Source organism: Lathyrus oleraceus, chromosome 6, assembly GCF_024323335.1.
Source record: "Lathyrus oleraceus cultivar Zhongwan6 chromosome 6, CAAS_Psat_ZW6_1.0, whole genome shotgun sequence".
Lineage (NCBI taxonomy): Eukaryota > Viridiplantae > Streptophyta > Magnoliopsida > Fabales > Fabaceae > Lathyrus > Lathyrus oleraceus.
Window position 1 is genome coordinate 503,091,658 of NC_066584.1, and position 21,631 is coordinate 503,113,288.

At 37.4% G+C, this 21,631-nt stretch overlaps 1 pseudogene; it reads left to right on the forward strand.

The window, feature by feature from the left end:
* Window positions 1-1,688: 1,688 nt before the first annotated feature.
* Window positions 1,689-3,283, forward strand: LOC127096448 (beta-glucuronosyltransferase GlcAT14A-like; annotated as a pseudogene).
* The last annotated feature ends 18,348 nt before the right edge of the window (window positions 3,284-21,631 follow it).

A 21,631-nucleotide genomic window follows, 5' to 3' on the forward strand; every position in this document is an offset into this window, starting at 1 on the left:
GAAACCTGCAATAGGAGATTTTGATTAATCTCTTATTACCCTCCAAACAAATAGTAATGTGAATGCAAAAATTATCGAAAAAGCTCAGACTCACAATAAGTAAAAGCCGGCGACCAGATTTGTCTACTAACCACAAAGTTAAAATCGTAGCAAGAACCTAAATGACATGTAAATATTGTTCAGATTATGGTCTGATAAATTTGGAACGTTACAAATTTAGTTTCCTTTCGGTCGAACCTGAACAACACCAAAAATGAACAATAGCGAACGTCAGAAGAGAAACCAAGTAATATGAAGATTAGAAAAATACCTATGGTGTCAAAATCGAACAGCTAACAACGAATTAATAGAAGGAGGAAACATCGTAGATCTAACAGAGGTGGAAGGAGAACGCCTTAGAAGTAGCGAAAATCGTAGCAGTGAGAACCCTAACGTGAAAAAGAACGAAAATAACAGAGAGTGAAATAACAAAACGCACAGTATGTTATAATTTTAATGTTTATTAAAGGGGACCTTAGAGGGCGCTTGTGGAAAAAAAGCGCCCTCTAAAGGGGGCCTAAGAGGGCGCTTATGAAAGCGCTCTCTAAGGCTTTCCAAAAGCGCTTTATAAACTGGAAATGCACATGGACTTATAGAGCGCTTTTTTAAAAGCACCCTCTAAGGGTAACCTTAGAGGGCGCTTTCTAAAAAGTGCCCTGTATTGTTGTCCCTCTATCTCCTCCTTATTTTTTCGCTTCATCTTAGAGGGCGCTTTATTACAAAAGCGCCCTCTAAAGTGCGCTGTCTATTCCAGTTGTTCGCTCCTTATTTTTTCGCTTCACTTTAGAGTGCGCTTTTGTAATAAAGCGCCCTCTAAAGTGCGCTGTCTATTCCAGTTTTTGGCGTAGTGCCTCCTCAGTAACTACACAGACTGCCGACCCATTATGATTAGGTAGAGGATTCGTCTTTACATTAGGTTTCTCTTCTGAAAAAGACAGAATCACTACAAAAAAAATGCGTGAACTATGGAGGTTTAGTTATGGCGGTTAGTTAAAGCCGACACAATTTACGGTTGATTACGGCAGTTTTACTAAACGATGTAATATTAGTAATAGAACCACCACTATATACTTATTTAATTTTAAAAACTCACACATGTGTAGCACCCATTTTTTTAGACATCCTCTTTTTCTTGATTTATATTCACATTCTCTTATTTATATAATTAAAAAAATTAATTAATATAAATAATAATATAATACTACTACTACTACTACTACTAATAATAATAATAATAATAATAATGTTACTCTATTTAAAAATAATAATTTAAAAAAAATAAAAAAAATAAAAACCTAAGGTTCAACTCCTTCTTCTTCAAAGAAAACCTAAGTTTAACTCAACTCCCTATCACATTGAACCCTTTCTCTCGATCTTTTCCTTTTCAATTTTCAGCTTCCCATAAACCCTTTCAACTTCAACTTTCTCTTATTCCTTCCCTTCCGTTTTTAACCTATTTTCTATCTAACCTTGAAGGCATTCAAGTTCAAACCCTAACAATGATTTGTAGTTAGAGACACAATACCTATTCAATATCAGTATCAATATGGAACCTAATAATCAAAACTACCCATCATTTGAACCTTCAATTTCAATCTTTCTGTCGCAAATCCGTAATCCATAGTTCCATAATTCGTAGTTCCGTAATCATGTGTTATGTTGCTCCATTATGCTGTTTCGCAACCTCCAATTCCAAAATCAGGTGCTTTGCTGCTATGTAACATGGAGTTCTACAATCTATCAATTTGAAGGTAATATTGTGTTTTCAGAACTTTCTCTTATTCCTTTTCTTTTTGCTTTCTGATTATGAGACTCAGTTAATAACGTGTTTTTATTTTTTTACAACATTAGCCTTATTTGAATATATTATTCTATAATCATTTGTTTTTTTTGTCTAAGTTCATGTTCTTGATACATTCTTGTAAAAGAGTGCCTCTGGTGGACATGGTGATAAAGGCCGAGAAACCATTACTTGCTTCATCTTGGAATGGATACTAGGCAAGAAGAGAGGCAAGGTTTGGTTGATGTTGTTAGTTTTGTTCTTGTGATTCAGAATTTCGGGAATGTTGATGTTGTTGGTACGGATGATTAGATTACATACTTAGGATATTCTAATGTTGTTATCACTTAATGTACTTATGCCATTATGCTTAAATTGGATAGTGGATGGAGTTGGTTTATCACTTTGAGTGCATGTGATTATCCTCATATTACACATGATGGTATGCAGGTTTTGGTTTTGGGCATTTCTGTGAGTTTGTGCCTTTTATTTGATTGATGATGTTTGAGTATGGTGTGAATTGGAAATTTGGACATGTTTTTGTGTTATAAACTAATGATCTTATCTATTCAATGTTAATTTTGTTGTGTGTGTTGTGTGGTGGCTTTGTATTCATTAGAAAGGTTTTTCCACTGATTAGTAGTTGCGTTTCAATCTCAGTTTTTATTCCTTGTTTTTATCATTTTCTTGATCAAGTTTGATTATTTTAGGAAACTTGGTGTGTTTGTCTTTTTTATCAGATCTATCCCACCTTTTCTCCTCAGTCAATAGAGACCTCAATTCCATTGATCACACTAGTGACCTTGGATGGAAAGAGTATGAAAACCTTTGTAAAATCTAACTTCTACTTTGTGGCGCTTATTCCTTGATTCCTATATTATTTATCTACTAAATTGTGCATGAGTGAGATATTTCAGCCTATTGTAGTTGAACCGGGAACATATTTAGCCATGAGAAGTAAAAAAATTCAAGCTATGGAGAAGAGGAAAAAACCATATGCATTCAAACTCTTCACTAATAAATCTCCTTTCTTAGTGCAACAAATCTAGGCATCATTCTATCACCTTATTTATTGAAAATGTAAACTACATAAGAATGAATATTGAATTTAACTTTTAAAATGACAACTACATAAGAATGAATCTTGAATGTTTTTCACACCATATAGGTTCACTGTGGGTCACCTTGAGTCTACCTTTTCTAGGGTTCTGTATTTTTGGTTGGGATAATTTACCACTTCACCGTGGGACACCTTGAGCCGACCTTTTCTAGAGTTCTGCATTTTTGGTTGGGATAATGTACCATGAGCGCTACTAATGTATTTTACAAATATTATGTTTATCTCAAGAGAGATACTTTTACTCGGTCATTTACACACCAGACTTTAAAAATACAACAATAAACGGTGACTTACGATATATGATACGAGACAATCCTCTAAAAGATAAAACCTTTCCTCCTTAATACACACTGCCAATTTTTTATGGAACATAGCATATATTAGAGTTGGTATACGATACATTGTAGCGTATGGAGGCCATGATGACTCTCTAACTCAAGGCACTATGATGACAAACTTTTACATCTTTATGTTTTTAATTACTATTACCTTGTCAAGAGCTATTTCCAGCAATATATATGCTAACTTCCTAAAAGTCGGATTATGGATCCTTTATCAATTCTATGTGTTTTGAAATGACTAAAATATATTCACCTTCCCTTTTCTAAAATATAGGTTGTTTCAAGTGTTATAATTGATATGTACATTGGAGAAAATGCGATGTTAATAACAAAGATGATTGGGTATGCACCAGGTGATATTCTTGTGTTTATTTATCTTCCTATAGGTTTATCAAATTGATATAAGTTATAAGTATCTTGTGTTTTCATAGCCCTGCATCATTTTTATAGATGAGATTGATGCCATTGGTGGTCGTCGTTTCAGTGAGGGAGCAAGTGTATATCATGAGATTCAGAGAACATTAATGGAGCTGCTTAATCAACTTGATGGTTTTGATCAAAGGTATATATTATTTATATACTTTCTTTGACTTGATTTTCAAATAACCATCATGTGATTGGGATCAAGCGGTTAATGAGTTTCACTTATGAATGAATAGTTCGAGAGAACATGAGTTGGAACCCCGTATTGAACAATTCTTAGCCAGCTACCTCTTAGATGAACTTTGGATTAATAGAGGAGGAGTTGCAACATATTTATCTTTTTTTTATAGTAGATAGATAAGTAAATAGCTCAATTTAGATACACGTATATATATTTTGTAACTCTCAATTTTGATCTCTTATAAAAAAATATTAATATTTTCTTTAATTGTGATAAATAAATAAAGATTTATGTAGGGATGTGAGTGTTCTATGTTTTTGTGTCAGGTATCTGTGGTGTCCATGTCAGAGTCTTTGTGTCATAGATCAAGACAAAACATAAGCACTATGTTTGATACCGTATAGGAAATTCCTCTCGGGGTAGTGTGTATGCTAACTATGACATAATTAAATTCCATATCACATACTTTTAGACGGGGATTTGTATTTTTCACATTTTTTTATGTCTTTGAACTTTCAAAGACCTTTTCTTAAGGTATTTGAACGTTAAAGCATTTGCACAAGTGATGGAAATATTATGAAGTGACTTTTGTGCTCATCATTTATCAAAAAAATAAATTGCTATTTCATAACCTTTTTCTTTTTGTGAAGTTCATAATCAATTTTTTTTTTGGTGTTAACCATCTGATTCCTAGGGGAAGGGGGCCTTAATAATTTGGAGTATGGTTGGCAAGTAAGTAATGTTGGGCCAAGAATGGTTCCACTCAGAATTCAAACTCAGGTTCTTTTGAAAATTCATTTTAAAGTGGATTTCATTAACCACTTGAGCCTAATCACTTAGTTAAAATCAACATTTTAAAGATATAAGATATTTAGCAGAGTTTTTTACCCTTCATTATATTATATACTTCAAATGACACATATAAGAATCAACCTTTTCTCATTATTGATGTTTTTGTTTGAATGACTGTTCCGCTAAATTCTTGACGATCCATTGATAATGGCCTTGCCCTTAGAATTTCTATTATAGGTTTAAATGATAATGGAAACAAACCAACCTGATGTACTTGACCCTTGTAACACCCCGATAAAAATAAGATAATTATTTAATTTAAGTTAATATTATATTTATTAATTTAATTAAATAATTGTAATTATTGGATTATTATTATTATTATTGGAATAATAATTATTGGAAAATATATATATAAGTTGGAAATAAGAAAAAGTCCCATTTGGAAAAGAAAGGGTTATTTCACGTAAAAAGGAAAAAGAGACAGAAAAGTGGAAAGGGCAAAGAGCAAGAGAACAAGGGTTGAAGAGAGGAAAAGCTTGAAGCCCAGAGATTTGCCGGATTAACTCAGGTAAGGGGGGTTTATCATCGTTTAATGGATATTATGGGATAATATGTCATGGGTAGTGATAAACCATTGATTTACCTCTGATTGGAATAATTATGCTGAAAATTGTGAACTTTTGGGATGAACGAATCTGGATTAAAATTGAAGGAAATTCGTAGGAATTAGATGCAATAGTGTTAGAAATTGTGAGATCGAATAGGTTATGATTCGTGTTAGATGATATGAACGATTATTGTGAAAAATTGGACTGTGGAAGGTTGAACTGGATAGATCTCGTAGCAGAGAAGACCATAGCAGATCTGGAAATCTGGTTTCTGGTCATACGCGTATGGCACTAGGCAATACGCGTATGAGATGGTCTGGTACGCGTATGGCACTAGGCAATACGCGTATGGATGAGGAAGATGATGTTTTGAACGTGTTTTGGTCTCTGTTGGTACGCGTGTGGGGATGTGGTACGCGTAGCATACGCGTATGGGATGGTGTTACGCGTATGGGTTTTGGCTGAGAAATGGGCCATACGCGTATGGGACTAGGCAATACGCGTATGGGCAGATTTGTGATTTTCTGAGCTGTTGTTTTGCAGTTTTGGTGGTTTCAGCTGAGTGATGTATTGTAGCTGATGTATGATGTATTAGGGATTATTTCCCGCTATTTTGAGCAGTGTAGGTATTAGCAGAGTGTGCTAATACTGTGATTTTTAATTGGCATGACATAATATGATTTTGTGATAATATGCTGATGATGTATGATTGTATGCATAATGCTATGAATGTATGTATTATGTAGAATGGACTGATTATGACTTAGAGTGTGAGCATGTGTCCATTGTGAATTATTGTTGATGATGTTGCATTGCTAGGTGATTTAGCATGCATATTGTGGCCTTATGGTGGTAGCTAATTCCCATTGTGAGGAATTAGTGAGTAAATCATTGTGGATTGTTGTTGATGTTTGCATGCTAGGTGATTAGCGTGCATAGCATGGCCCTTGAGGGGTGGTAGCTAATTCCCGTGGTGAGGAATTAGTGAGTGAGTCACTAGGTCTCAAATGTGTGGGACTAGTTGGACTTGGTAGCCGTGCCTGGATTTGGACGGTGAGGTGAACTATATGTTCACAAATAGTCGGTACCGCATGCATGGAGTCTCATTGCATTTTGTATTGTATGGCGTATAATATGAATGGATGTATTCCAATATTATACGTGTGTTTTGTGGTTGAGTTGAGTATGACTTTAGTTGATGTTGTCGTTGCTGAATGCATGATCTAATTAGGGTGATGAATGTGTGAAATTACTTGGCATTACATGTTAATTTATAATGCTTATTATATCGATTGAGGAACTCACCCTTACAACTATTTTTCAGGTAACGAGCAGTGATTGAGTAGAAGCTAGTGCTTGGAGTCTAGTGTAGTCTCCTTAGTGGGTCGTGCTCTGATAGATGTAACATCGGGACGGGATGTTTTACTTGTTAAATAATTTTACATGTAATATGTTACATGTTTTACATGATTGATGAGATTTCTATCCGCTGCGTTTTATGCAAATGCTTATGTTTTGAATTAATAAAAGAGCATGACAGATATATTGGTGAATGGTGTGAAATATTGTGTGACACCCTTAATTGCATATATACTCTGATGGAAATATTGTTATTTTTTAAAAAAAAATATTTGGGGTACTTTAGAAGGGTGTTACATTAGTGGTATCAGAGCATAGTCGGTCGAGTCGAGTCGTAATTATTCTGTTCCCCTGTACGGGATAGGTGTTGTGTAACCCTATCAGTACTTATTGTTTAGCTTTTTGGGCTTTCAGAATAGAAATGGCTGGAAGAGGTAGAGACGATGCTGTGATTGCTGAGGCTCTGGGTATGCTCGCTGGAGTACTTGGGGGAAATCCGAATGTTGTGGGAATGGGAGCTGCTCGTCAACTGAGTGAGTTCCAGAAGAACAATCCTCCAATGTTCAAGGGGGCATACGATCCAGATGGTGCTCAGAAGTGGTTGAAGGAGATCGAGAGGATCTTCCGAGTAACTGAGTGTGCCGATAACCAGAAGGTCAGGTTCGGTACGCATATGCTGTCAGAAGAAGCAGATGATTGGTGGGTTGCTACCCGCACTGAGTTGGAATCTGTTGGGAATGCTGAGGTCACTTGGGCGGTGTTCAGAGAGAGATTTCTGAGGAAGTACCTTCCAGAGGAGGTCAGAGGAAGGAGAGAGATAGAGTTCTTAGAATTGAAGCAGGGCAATCGGTCTGTTACTGAGTATGCTGCTAAGTTCACAGAGCTGTCGAAGTATTACATTCCCTATGATGAGGCTACTGGAGAATTTTCAAAATGCGTGAGGTTTGAGAACGGGTTACGTCCCGAGATCAAGCAGGCTATTGGGTATCAGCGGATTAGAGTGTTTTCTAATTTGGTCGACTGTTGCAGAATGTTTGAACAGGATACCAAGGCCAGAGCGGAAAGCTATCAGCAGAGGGTTGATAGGAAAGGCAAGAATCAGAATGACCGTGGGAAACCGTATGCAGCTGGCAAAGGTTTCCAGAGACAGAGTGGGATGAGGAGACCTAGTGGGGGAGACTCCAGTGTCCCTGCTAAATGTTATAGATGTGGCAAAGGTGGCCACTTGGCTGCAGAGTGCCGGTTGAGGACTGCGACTTGTTTCAACTGTGGAAAGGTGGGTCATATCAGTCCACAGTGTCCTAAGCCGAAGAAAGAGAATCAGTCGGGAGGCAAGGTCTTTGCTTTATCGGGTTCTGAGACTGCTGCAGATGATCGTTTGATCCGAGGTACGTGTTATATTAATGGCTTTCCTCTTGTAGCTATTATTGACACAGGTGCGACTCATTCCTTTATATCTTTGGATTGTGCTGTGAAACTTAAGTTAGAGATATCTGAGATGCTTGGAAGTATGGTGATTGATACTCCTGCGAAGGGTTCAGTGACTACTACTTCAGTTTGTTTAAATTGTCCTTTGAGTATTTTTGGTAGAGACTTTGGGATGGACCTTGTAACACCCCTCTAAAAAACCCCCAAATATTTAATTAAAATAATAATATCTCAATCAGAGTAAATATGCAATAAAGGGTGTCACACAATCATTTCACACTACTCATCAAAATATCCTGTCATGCTCTGGTAGATGTAACATCGGGATGGGATGTTTTACTATGTTTTCATTTAACACCCCGATAAAATAAGATAATTATTTAAATTGAGTTAATAATATATTTATTAATTTAATTAAATAATTGGAATTTTTATTATTATTGGAATAATAATTATTGGAATATTATTGGGATTATTATTATTGGATTATTTTTACTATTATTATTGGAATAAAAGTAGAAATCAGTAAAAAGCTCCCATTTAGTAAAAAGGTTTATTTTTCACGTGAAAAGGGAAAAGAGACAGAAAAGTGGAAAAGGGCAAAGAGAGCCAGAGAACAAGGGTTGAAGGGAGGAAGAGCTTGAAGCTTAAAGATTCGCCGGATTAACTCAGGTAAGGGGGGTTTATCATCGTTTAATGGGTATTATGGGATGATATGTACTGGGTAGTGATAAACCATTGATTTACCTCTGAATTGAATGATGCATGATGAAATTGTGAACCTTTGGATCAACGAAATTGGGTTATAATTGAGAGGAATTCGTAGGAATTAGATGCAATAGTGTTAGATTTTGTGAAATCGAATAGGGTATGAGTTGTGTTAGATGATATGAACGATTAATGTGAAAATTGGACTGTGGAAGGTTGAATTGGATAGATCTCGTAGCAGAGAAGACCATAGCAGATCTGGAATTCTGGTTTCTGGTCATACGCGTATGGCACTAGGCAATACGCGTATGAGATGGTCTGGTACGCGTATGGCACTAGGCAATACGCGTATGGATGAGGAAGATGATGTTTTGAACGTAGATTGGTCTCTGTTGGTACGCGTATGGGGAAGTGGTACGCGTAGCATACGCGTATGAGATGGTGTTACGCGTAGGGGATTTGGTCAGGAGATGGGCCATACGCGTATGGGGTTAGGCAATACGCGTATGGGCAGGATTGTGATTTTCCTGAGCTGTTGTTGTGCAGTTTTTAACCGTTAAGCTGAGTAACGTAATTTAGCTGATGTATGATATATTAGGGATCATTCCCCGTTGTTTTGAGTAGTATAGGTATTAGTAGAGTGTGCTAATACTGTGGTTGTTATTTGGCATGATATGATATGCTTATGTGATAAAATACTGATGATGTGTGATGGTATGCATGATGCTGTGAATGTATCAGTTATGTGTGCATTTGTGAATAGACTGTTTTATGGCTTAGAGTGTGAGCATATATCTATTCTTGAATTGTTGTTGATGATGTAGCATTGCTAGGTGATTAGCATGCATGTTGTGGCCTTTATGGTGGTAGCTAATTCCCATGGTGAGGAATTAGTGATGAGTTATTGTGGATTGTTGTTGATGTTTGCATGCTAGGTGATTTAGCGTGCATAGCATAGCCCTTGGGGTGGTAGCTAATTCCCATGGTGAGGAATTAGTGATGTGAGTCACTAGGTCTCAAATGAGTGGGACTAGTGAGCTTGATAGCCGTACCTGGATTTGGTCGGTGAGGTTGAACTATATGTTCACGAGTAGTCGGTACCGCATGCATGGAGTCTCATTGCATAATATATGTATGTATGGCGTATAATATGAATGGATGTATTCCAATATTATACGTGTGTTTTATGGTTGTGTTGAGTTTGAGTATGATGATGGTGATGATTATGAGTTGATATTGCCGTTGCTGAATATGTGTAATCTGATTAGGGTGATGATATGTGTTATATTACTTAGCATTACATGATATTTTATAATGCTTATTATATCGATTGAGGAACTCACCCTTACAACTATGTTTTCAGGTAACGAGCAGTGATTGAGTAGAAGCTAGTCCTTGGAGTCTAGTGTAGTCCTTAGTGGGTCATGCTCTGGTAGATGTAACATCGGGATGGGATGTTTTACTATGTTTTCATTTGGTTGTTGGACAACTTTACATGTAATGTATTACATGGTTTGAATGTTGTCGGTTTTTATCCGCTGCGAATTATGCAAATGTTTTATTTTGATTAAATAAATGAGCATGACAGGATATTTTGATGAGTAGTGTGAAATGATTGTGTGACACCCTTTATTGCATATTTACTCTGATTGAGATATTGTTATTTTAATTAAATATTTGGGGGTTTTTTAGAGGGGTGTTACAGACCTAGTGTGTCTTCCACTTGTGCAGATTGATGTTATTCTGGGTATGAACTGGTTGGTGTGTAACCGAATTTATATCAACTGTTTTGATAAGACTGTGATTTTTCCTGAGATTGAGGAAGGAAAGAGTTTGTTTCTATCAACGAGGCAGGTGAATGAGGCAGTAGCAGATGGGGCAGAGTTGTTTATGCTGTTAGCGACTTTGGAGGCTAAAGATAAACTGGTGATTTGCGATCTAGCTGTGGTGTGTGATTTTCCTGATGTGTTTCCGAAAGAAGTGAATGAATTACCGCCAGAGCGTGAAGTTGAGTTCTCGATTGATTTGGTACCTGGTACTAGGCCGGTGTCGATGGCTCCGTACCGTATGTCTGCTGTTGAGTTAACTGAATTGAAGAGTCAGTTAGAGGATCTGTTGGATAAGAAATTTATTCGTCCCAGTGTGTCACCGTGGGGTGCACCAGTGTTATTGGTTAAGAAGAAAGAAGGTACTATGAGGTTGTGTGTGGACTACAGGCAACTGAATAAAGTGACGATCAAGAATCGGTATCCTTTGCCGAGGATTGATGATTTGATGGATCAGTTGGTTGGTGCGAGTGTGTTCAGCAAAATAGATTTGAGATCTGGGTATCATCAGATACGTGTGAAAACTGAGGATATTCAGAAGACTGCTTTCAGAACGAGATATGGACATTATGAGTATTCTGTAATGCCTTTTGGTGTGACTAATGCGCCTGGAGTATTTATGGAGTATATGAATAGGATTTTCCATCCATACCTAGATAAGTTTGTTGTGGTGTTTATTGATGACATTTTGGTGTATTCGAAATCTGAAGAAGAGCATGCTGAGCATTTGAGAGTGGTGTTAGGAGTTCTACGAGAAAAGAAGTTGTTTGTTAAACTGTCTAAGTGTGAATTTTGGTTAGAAGAGGTTAGTTTTCTTGGTCATGTGATTTCAAGAGGTGGTGTTGCTGTTGATCCTTCTAAGATAGAAGCGGTATCTAAGTGGGAAGCTCCGAAGTCAGTTTCTGAGATAAGAAGTTTTCTTGGACTTGCAGGTTATTATAGGAAGTTCATTGAGGGATTTTCTAAGTTGGCGTTACCGTTGACGATGTTGACTAGAAAGGGGCAAGCTTTTGTTTGGGACTCAAAATGTGAAGAAGGTTTCCAAGAGTTAAAGAGAAGGTTAACTACTGCTCCTATTTTGATATTACCGAGTTCGTCGGAACTATTTGAGGTTACTGTGATGCTTCATTGTTGGGTTTGGGTGGGGTGTTGATGCAGAATAAGCAGGTTATAGCTTATGCTTCGAGACAACTAAGGGTTCATGAGAGGAACTATCCGACGCACGATTTAGAGTTGGCAGCTGTGGTTTTTGTTCTGAAGTTGTGGAGGCATTATTTGTACGGGTCAAGATTTGAGGTTTTCAGTGATCATAAAAGTTTAAAGTATTGGTTTGATCAGAAAGAGCTGAATATGAGACAGAGGAGATGGTTAGAGTTTCTGAAGGATTATGACTTTAGTTGAATTACCATCCGGGTAAAGCAAACGTGGTGGCTGATGCATTGAGTCGGAAATCATTACATATGTCTATGTTAATGGTTAAGGAATTGGATTTAATTGAGCAGTTTAGAGACTTGAGTTTGGTGTGTGAGAGTACTCACAATAGTGTTAAATTGGGAATGTTGAGGTTGACGAGTGGTATTCTGGACGAAATTAGAGAGGGTCAGAAATCCGATGTGTTTTTGGTTGATAAGTTGGCCCTAGTGAATCAAGGTCGAGGTGGTGAATTCAGAGTTGATGAGAATGGTGTTTTGAAATTTGGTAATCGGGTGTGTATTCCGGATGTTACCGAACTTAAGAAGAGTATTCTTGAGGAAGGACACCGTAGTGGCCTGAGTATTCATCCTGGGGCTACGAAGATGTAACACGATTTGAAAAAGTTATTTTGGTGGCCGGGAATGAAAAGGGAAATTGCGAGTTTTGTTTATTCTTGTTTGACTTGTCAGAAGTCAAAGATTGAGCATCAGAAGCCGTCTGGACTAATGCAACCATTGGCTATTCCAGAGTGGAAGTGGGATAGTATCAGTATGGATTTTGTTCTGGTTTACCGAGGACAAGTAAGAATTTTGAAGCTATTTGGGTGATTGTTGACAGATTGACGAAATCGGCTCATTTCACTCCGATCAGAATGGATTATCCGTTAGAGAGATTAACCGAGTTGTATATTGAGAGAATTGTGAGTTTGCATGGTATTCCGTCGAGTATTGTTTCGGACAGAGATCCTAGATTTACATCGAAGTTCTGGGAAGGTTTGCAGAGGGCTTTGGGAACTAAGCTGAGATTGAGTTCTGCATATCATCCGCAGACTGATGGTCAGACTGAGAGGACGATTCAGTCACTGGAGGACCTTTTGAGGGCTTGTGTTTTGGAAAAAGAAGGTAGCTTGGGGAGGACCAGCAGGTGGCAATGTAACTTGGGAACTTGAAAGTCAGATGAAGGAATCTTATCCAGAGTTATTCGCTTGAGGTATGTTTTCGAGGACGAAAACTCTTTTAGTGGGGGAGAGTTGTAACACCCCGATAAAAATAAGATAATTATTTAATTTAAGTTAATATTATATTTATTAATTTAATTAAATAATTGTAATTATTGGATTATTATTATTATTATTATTGGAATAATAATTATTGGAAAATATATATATAAGTTGGAAATAAGAAAAAGTCCCATTTGGAAAAGAAAGGGTTATTTCACGTAAAAAGGAAAAAGAGACAGAAAAGTGGAAAGGGCAAAGAGCAAGAGAACAAGGGTTGAAGAGAGGAAAAGCTTGAAGCCCAGAGATTTGCCGGATTAACTCAGGTAAGGGGGGTTTATCATCGTTTAATGGGTATTATGGGATAATATGTCATGGGTAGTGATAAACCATTGATTTACCTCTGATTGGAATAATTATGCTGAAAATTGTGAACTTTTGGGATGAACGAATCTGGATTAAAATTGAAGGAAATTCGTAGGAATTAGATGCAATAGTGTTAGAAATTGTGAGATCGAATAGGTTATGATTCGTGTTAGATGATATGAACGATTATTGTGAAAAATTGGACTGTGGAAGGTTGAACTGGATAGATCTCGTAGCAGAGAAGACCATAGCAGATCTGGAAATCTGGTTTCTGGTCATACGCGTATGGCACTAGGCAATACGCGTATGAGATGGTCTGGTACGCGTATGGCACTAGGCAATACGCGTATGGATGAGGAAGATGATGTTTTGAACGTGTTTTGGTCTCTGTTGGTACGCGTGTGGGGATGTGGTACGCGTAGCATACACGTATGGGATGGTGTTACGCGTATGGGTTTTGGCTGAGAAATGGGCCATACGCGTATGGGACTAGGCAATACGCGTATGGGCAGATTTGTGATTTTCTGAGCTGTTGTTTTGCAGTTTTGGTGGTTTCAGCTGAGTGATGTATTGTAGCTGATGTATGATGTATTAGGGATTATTTCCCGCTATTTTGAGCAGTGTAGGTATTAGCAGAGTGTGCTAATACTGTGATTTTTAATTGGCATGACATAATATGATTTTGTGATAATATGCTGATGATGTATGATTGTATGCATAATGCTATGAATGTATGTATTATGTAGAATGGACTGATTATGACTTAGAGTGTGAGCATGTGTCCATTGTGAATTATTGTTGATGATGTTGCATTGCTAGGTGATTTAGCATGCATATTGTGGCCTTATGGTGGTAGCTAATTCCCATTGTGAGGAATTAGTGAGTAAATCATTGTGGATTGTTGTTGATGTTTGCATGCTAGGTGATTAGCGTGCATAGCATGGCCCTTGAGGGGTGGTAGCTAATTCCCGTGGTGAGGAATTAGTGAGTGAGTCACTAGGTCTCAAATGTGTGGGACTAGTTGGACTTGGTAGCCGTGCCTGGATTTGGACGGTGAGGTGAACTATATGTTCACAAATAGTCGGTACCGCATGCATGGAGTCTCATTGCATTTTGTATTGTATGACGTATAATATGAATGGATGTATTCCAATATTATACGTGTGTTTTGTGGTTGAGTTGAGTATGACTTTAGTTGATGTTGTCGTTGCTGAATGCATGATCTAATTAGGGTGATGAATGTGTGAAATTACTTGGCATTACATGTTAATTTATAATGCTTATTATATCGATTGAGGAACTCACCCTTACAACTATTTTTCAGGTAACGAGCAGTGATTGAGTAGAAGCTAGTGCTTGGAGTCTAGTGTAGTCTCCTTAGTGCGTCGTGCTCTGATAGATGTAACATCGGGACGGGATGTTTTACTTGTTAAATAATTTTACATGTAATATGTGTCGCATTACGCGAAAAACCGGCGGGAAAACAAGAACAACAGAGCCGCCACCGTGCGTTATTTATCCCAAAAGAGGGAAAGGAAACACTCAGAGTAAACCTGGAAAGAACATGGTCTCGCGACCAAAGAGAATGGGATCGGGAGTCGGTTATGCGAAGGGAAGGTATTAGCACCCCTACGCATCCGTCGTACTCGACGGGATCCACGCACAATAGAAAGGAAAATGGTTGCTAAAACACTGCTCAAACACACACAACTGGCTGAAAGAGACACAAGAAAACAAAAGAGACTGACTCGGCAGGATATCGCATCCTGGGCCTACTTAGTCTATCAGGCATAGACATCAGAGTCGAAGTAGTTCGGACTGGGAAACGACACATGCTCGCTAGGATATCGCATCCTATGCATACGTATCTCCTCGGACGAGAGAAGAATCAGAGCATTCGTAGCTCGGCTGACACGCACACAAACAAACACAGGCAAAGGCAAACGTGGAGCCTGAATGCCAATCACTGGACTTACATCAGCATCCGAACCAAAACACACACACACTGGAAACCAACTGCCAATCGCTGGACTTATGTCAGACTCCAACCAGAACACACGCAAGGGTGGTTAAGACACAAAGGGGTTGAAAAAGAAAAAATGCGGAAAAAGCAAAAAAAGGCGCCCGGAGAGATCAGCTCATCTCCTGCCTACGTACCTCATCTAGTATGAGGATCAGGGCGACGTAGTTCCCCTACAGAGGGATAAATGACTAGCCTAACCAGATAACAGAGGGAGACACAACACTAGGGAGACTACGACTCGAGCCTAGATGTTATCATGCAAATCATCCCTAAGTTAAGGTTTCTAGCTAACTGGCACAGGGAGCCAGCCTATCCTAATCATGACTTGCACAGGAAGCAAGCCACACACACACTTAACTTGCACAGGAAGCAAGCCAAGCAAAACCTAACTTGCACAGGAAGCAAGTCTAAACTAAACCTAACTTGCACAGGAAGCAAGTCAAACAAACATACAAGCACAGATAGCACACACTATACACAAGCAAGTGGCTCAAACAAGGGTTAGGTTTTAGTCGAGGGGTCATATAAACCTCAACAAACAAACCTCTGGAACTGGGTGAATGTGCTCTTAACCTTGCCATTGAGGGGCTAAGGTGAAGCAGATGAAAGGTGAGTGAAGATAAGACTTCACAGCTCTTATCCCTGGCCTGGGAGAGCTTAAGACAAGAATGTGTGGGTTCAGAAAGTGGGAACCCTTCTACACATTTGATACTGACTCAACTGTACAATTGTACAAGATCTTGGGTTTGTATCTGCAATGCATCAACACAGTGGTGTGAGCAAAGCAGATGACACACAGAATTGCAGGGGATATATTGCATATCCCTTGGGTTCTGCCAATTGCCTCTTCACTTAGGAGGTCTTTGACTCTATACAAGGACAAAATTAAACATCCACAAACATTGCCTCTTAAGGAGGACTTCAGACAGTTGCCTGGCCAAGTAACAGACCAGGTCTTCCAGACTACATGAAGATTAGAAATATACCTCAATGCAAATTGCTATAAGGCAAAGCAAAGCAAAGTCCACAAGGAACTATAAGCAACTAAAGTACCTGAAATCAGTCAGACAACATTAGTACACAAGTCAAAGTTAAATCAAAATGAAACCAAGGTCAACAGTCAACACAAGCAGATAAATGGGCAATGCACAAAGCTCAAGGCATGTGGGCCAAGCAACCTACAAAACAAATAGGTTAGTCATGATAAAACAAGCAAACTCAATCAATTTGTATTGGTCTCATTGGTTAATTGTTGGCCAACCTGAAAACATGAACTCAAAGGTGAGTAACAGGACCACTAGGGCAAGCCTAGGGTCAAAAAGGAATGAAAAAGTCAAAACAGCAAAGGGCAAGTATCCAAAATCATGTTCAAACAATCAAGAAACAAAACCAATTGGGTTCACATTCTTATCAATCATCATCATCATTTCATGAACAATTTAAGTCAAAGCAATGCAAACAGAAGCTCATAGGAGTCAACAGCAAGACTTGCATCAAAACCAATCTAAAGCATTTCCAAAAATCACCAAATAAATCATGATCAATCACAACCCACAGCATGGTAAGCATGTCAAATTTCATCTCATTTGGACAAGTGGAAGGCAGTCAATGAAAATCAGAAAGTCAAAGCAATTTTGAACATGCTCAAAGAAGTCAACCAAACATGCATCAACTTAGAAAAATCATAAATCAGGGATAGCATATGAGAAATGAATGGGACTAAAACCATGGCAAATATGAGGATGTCTAGTTAATCACATATGAAATTTCATGTCCATCTAATAAAGTATGAGAATTTCACAAATAAAATGGGAACATGTGTCACAAAAAGTCAACATAAGACTAAACAGGGGAGAAAATATCAAACAATTAGGAAATGGCATGATTAATTCCAAGAAAAATCATAAGTCAACTAGACATACAAGATAAGGTTCATGCAAAAATTGGGGTCAATTGGAAGTCAATAGGTATGGATACAAAAATCAGGAAGTTGCACATCCATGGTGTGACACAAGTTGTCACACCCTACTTCAAAAATTCACAACTCTCAAACCACATAAGATAAAATCATGATCTTTACATCAAAATAACCATGGATGAGTGTAGATTAAGCACAAAAAATTTCAGGGTCATTGGATATATCCTCATCATTTCACAATTGAATTGGCAAGATGTACAAAATATGCATACATGAGCAAAACCCTAATGCTATTAAAAATCCAGCCATCCAAAAAATCATTAAAAATCATGATAAAATAATAGAGATCAAACAGGACATGATGCAAAAAATTTCGTGAATTTTGGAATTGAATTGCACGAGTTATGAATTTTATAAGATGATGAATCAAATTGGAATAAATAAACAAAATGATCATGGAATGGTAGGTCAACGAGGTTGACCGGTGGCAATTCAGTAAATACCACACACTCACTAAACCAAACGCACCGTTTAGGGGCGAGTAAGCGAAATGTTTTGATTGGTTACTCCATGGAACAGTAACCATGCCATGCAAGAAAACGACCAAACAGAATTCTGGAAAAATAATTAGGGTTTATAAAGCAACAGTGCAGCTTCATCATCAACCATCAATCGAAATTTTCAAAATGCCCAGAAACAACCAATAAGCACACCATTCGAACAAGTGAACCAAGCACATGCATAATCCCAACATGGTTTTCATTAAATCATCACCATCAAAGCAAATCGACTAAAAACATATTTGAGCATACAAATTCAAATCCAGATTTCTCATGCATGACACAACCATTTTAAGTGAGACAAAGTTCAATGGAATCAGCATCAAAAGACCTACCAGAAACATCTCATGATTTTGGAAATAGAGGAGATCGAAAACTTACTTGGATTTGAAGAAAAGAGTGAAGCAGTGGTTATTTGGATGATGCAAGCTCAAACAGGTGCTCCATGTGGTTGATATTGATGGATTCTTGAAGAAACTTGGCTCAATGATGCTTGAAAATGTCCAAATCTCGATTTGCCATTGTTGTGCTTTGGAGAAAACAGAGCTCGAAATGAGCTTCCAGCTGGGGTTTGATGTTGCAAAAAGCTTCCAATTGTTGGCCAGATGATGGAACAATGAAGAGATGCTCGAGTGCTTTGAGAGTTTTAGCAGAAAAATGCAAAGTGTGAAAATGTTGATTGAGAGAGAATGAGAGTTTTCTGTGTATGATGGCTGCTACTAGGGTTTTCTTCAGCAGGAAAATGATGATTATATATGCTGTTTAATGGTACTGAGCAAAGTTCATGATAATGTGGAAAAGAGTTGGTAAAAAGTGTACTTTTGGCCAATTTTCAAGCAAGTTAGCATGGGTGTATGTACTGCATGAAAATGGGCTTGCAACAAGTCATAAACAATGTATCTGAACATATTTGAATGGCAAAATTGGTTGGGAATGGTTAATTTAAAACTTCACTTTTTCACATCACTTAAAATTAATTCAAGTAGGTTCAAAAATGCCATTTTGATTGGTAATGTTTTGATGCATGATGGTTACATTTTTGGAAAGAGGAGGTCAAATGTGACTTGTAGGAAAAAACCCCACCCAAATTGGCCAAATGGTTTGAGAGATATGGCCTTTTGAAGTTCAAGAATTTTTGAAAATGAATTGATCATAACTTGCCAACCATGCATGGGAATTGAGTGTTCTTGGACTTTTTGGAAATGGGAGAACAAGATCTTCAACTTTCATGTTGGGCAAAAATCCATTTGAAGCTTGTATCATGATGTAAGTTTGAGGATCAAGACTTTCCATTTTTGGTAAGTTTCAGTTACAGGTCCAGTTTCCCTTTTTGGAAATTTCTGATCTGGCTTCAAATTCCTCCATGATGGTGTTTGACATGATATATGAAGACTATATGGACATGAATGAGACCTCTCAAACCAATTCCAATCATCAAATCACTGATTAAATGGACAGTTGACCAACAGTTGACTTTTAGGGTTTCTGGCAAACTGTGCATTGACTGATGACTTCTGAACATCCAATCTTTGACCTAAACACTTCAAATGGATCCCCAAGTCATGTGAACATGCTGGGCCAACCCTAGGGCCTTGGCTCAATGGAATTTGTACTTGCTTGCTTGATTGACTGATCTCCTGATCAGTTTGACCTAATTCTCTTGATTGGCTTGCACTTGAGGCAAATGGAACAATGCAATGCTATGCAGTGGACCATGATATGCTATGACCTAATATGAGAATGTATGTACAACGATAGGTGCAAATTTGAGGTGTTACAATATGTTACATGTTTTACATGATTGATGAGATTTCTATCCGCTGCGTTTTATGCAAATGCTTATGTTTTGAATTAATAAAAGAGCATGACAGATATATTGGTGAATGGTGTGAAATATTGTGTGACACCCTTAATTGCATATATACTCTGATGGACATATTGTTATTTTTTTTTAAAATATTTGGGGTATTTTAGAAGGGTGTTACAACCCTGCTCTCCTACGACCTGGAAGGTTGGATCAAAAAATATAAATTCAATTGCCAAATGGAAATTCTTAAGATTCATGTTGCTGGAATTGCTTAACATGGTGACATAGACTATGAAGTTGTTGTCAAGCTTGTAGAGGTGAGTCTATGTGGCTTCTACTACATTAACTAACATTTGCTAAATGTATGATCTATTATTGTAGCGGTGTATTCGTGACCATTGAGCTACGGATAAACCCGGCGTCAATTGAAGAATTAGAGTCGCCATCGCACCTTATTTGTTTACAAAGGAAAAGGGAAAAGTACGAAAAAAACCCAGAATAAGAAGTTTTCAAATCAAAACTAATAAAATTCCAGAGATTATAGTTAAGGGGGTTGGTTATACAGAGGGGAGGTATTAGCACCCAAAGTGTCCTAGGTACTCCTAGGGAGCCCTTTTTTGTGTGCAAGTGTTTTGGTTGAAAATATGTTTGGTAAAAATGGAATGGGGGGATGAGAAAAGAATTCATTACTTATATTTTTGTGTTTGATAAGACCTTTGGTCTTATGCCTACGTACCAACATAAAGATGTGAGATCAAAACCGCGTAGTTCGTGGTAAAAATTTCAAAGAAGTTGAATTGATTTTAGCAAAAGTTCTAATAAAGAGGGCACAAAATGGCCAAAAGATTTGAATGAAGTTGTTAGTTCTTTTTGTCTTTTTGAAATTGAGGTCAATATGATTAAATTTATTCACAAATTCGATTTAAGAAAAGTTTGAAAATTCAATGGCATAAGGCCAGAGTTTCTAATTCTTAAAACATGTCTGAGTTAAGAAACACAAGCAAAGAAGATTTTTGAAAAGAGGAAGAGATTTTGAAATTAAAGAAGTGAGAGGATATGAAGAGGCTACTCTAAACAAAAATTTAAAAGTTAAGAGTTGAAAAGATTTGACCAATGGGATGCAATCCACAAGACAAGAATGTCGGATAGAAACCCATTTCCCTTGGAATTTTGAGTAGACAATAAGCATAAGCAATATCCAAGCAATTATATGAAGGTCAAGGTATCAAATAAAAATAGGCATAATATCCAAGAAAACACTCTAATAGCAAGCAGTCTTCAGTGTCTTCAAATGTATCAGATAAAATATTTCCTTGGTAAACTCATAGAAACAATCATCAAATATAAACAATAAGAAAAATATAACAATTTAAGCACAGAGACAAAGTAACAGATGAACCCAAGTGGAAATCAAGGCTTGCATCAGATGAAAAGCACTGTCAAGGATATCTCAGTCTTAAAATATTGGCATTGGCCAAGTCCTTGGAGCATAGGGATGTTGCCTACTTCTAAGTCCCATAGTTCAAATTAAGTCCAACATTCTACCAACATATTCTTTAGAGTTTTTGTTGTTATTAAGTATTTTAAGGTCCCAAGACCACAAACAGAAACAAATCAAAAGCACACAATATATACAAGCACAAATCATATGGCTAAAGTGAGCAAAGTAAAGATGATTGAAACATAAACATCTTGCATGAAATGTAAATAGAAATGAATGATAAAGGTACTAAAATTTAAATTGCATTAAGTAAATGACTTGAAAGTAAAACAATGTTAATAAAGAGTTAGTCAAATGTTAGTGAGGAGTTTCAATTATTTAAGCCATTATTTTAAGAACACTCAACCATTCATTCACAAGCATGAAAACATGAACCAAGACATCATCCATGAAAAGGGATCCAACTTGGATAAATCAACAAGTATGCCACTAGCTCTC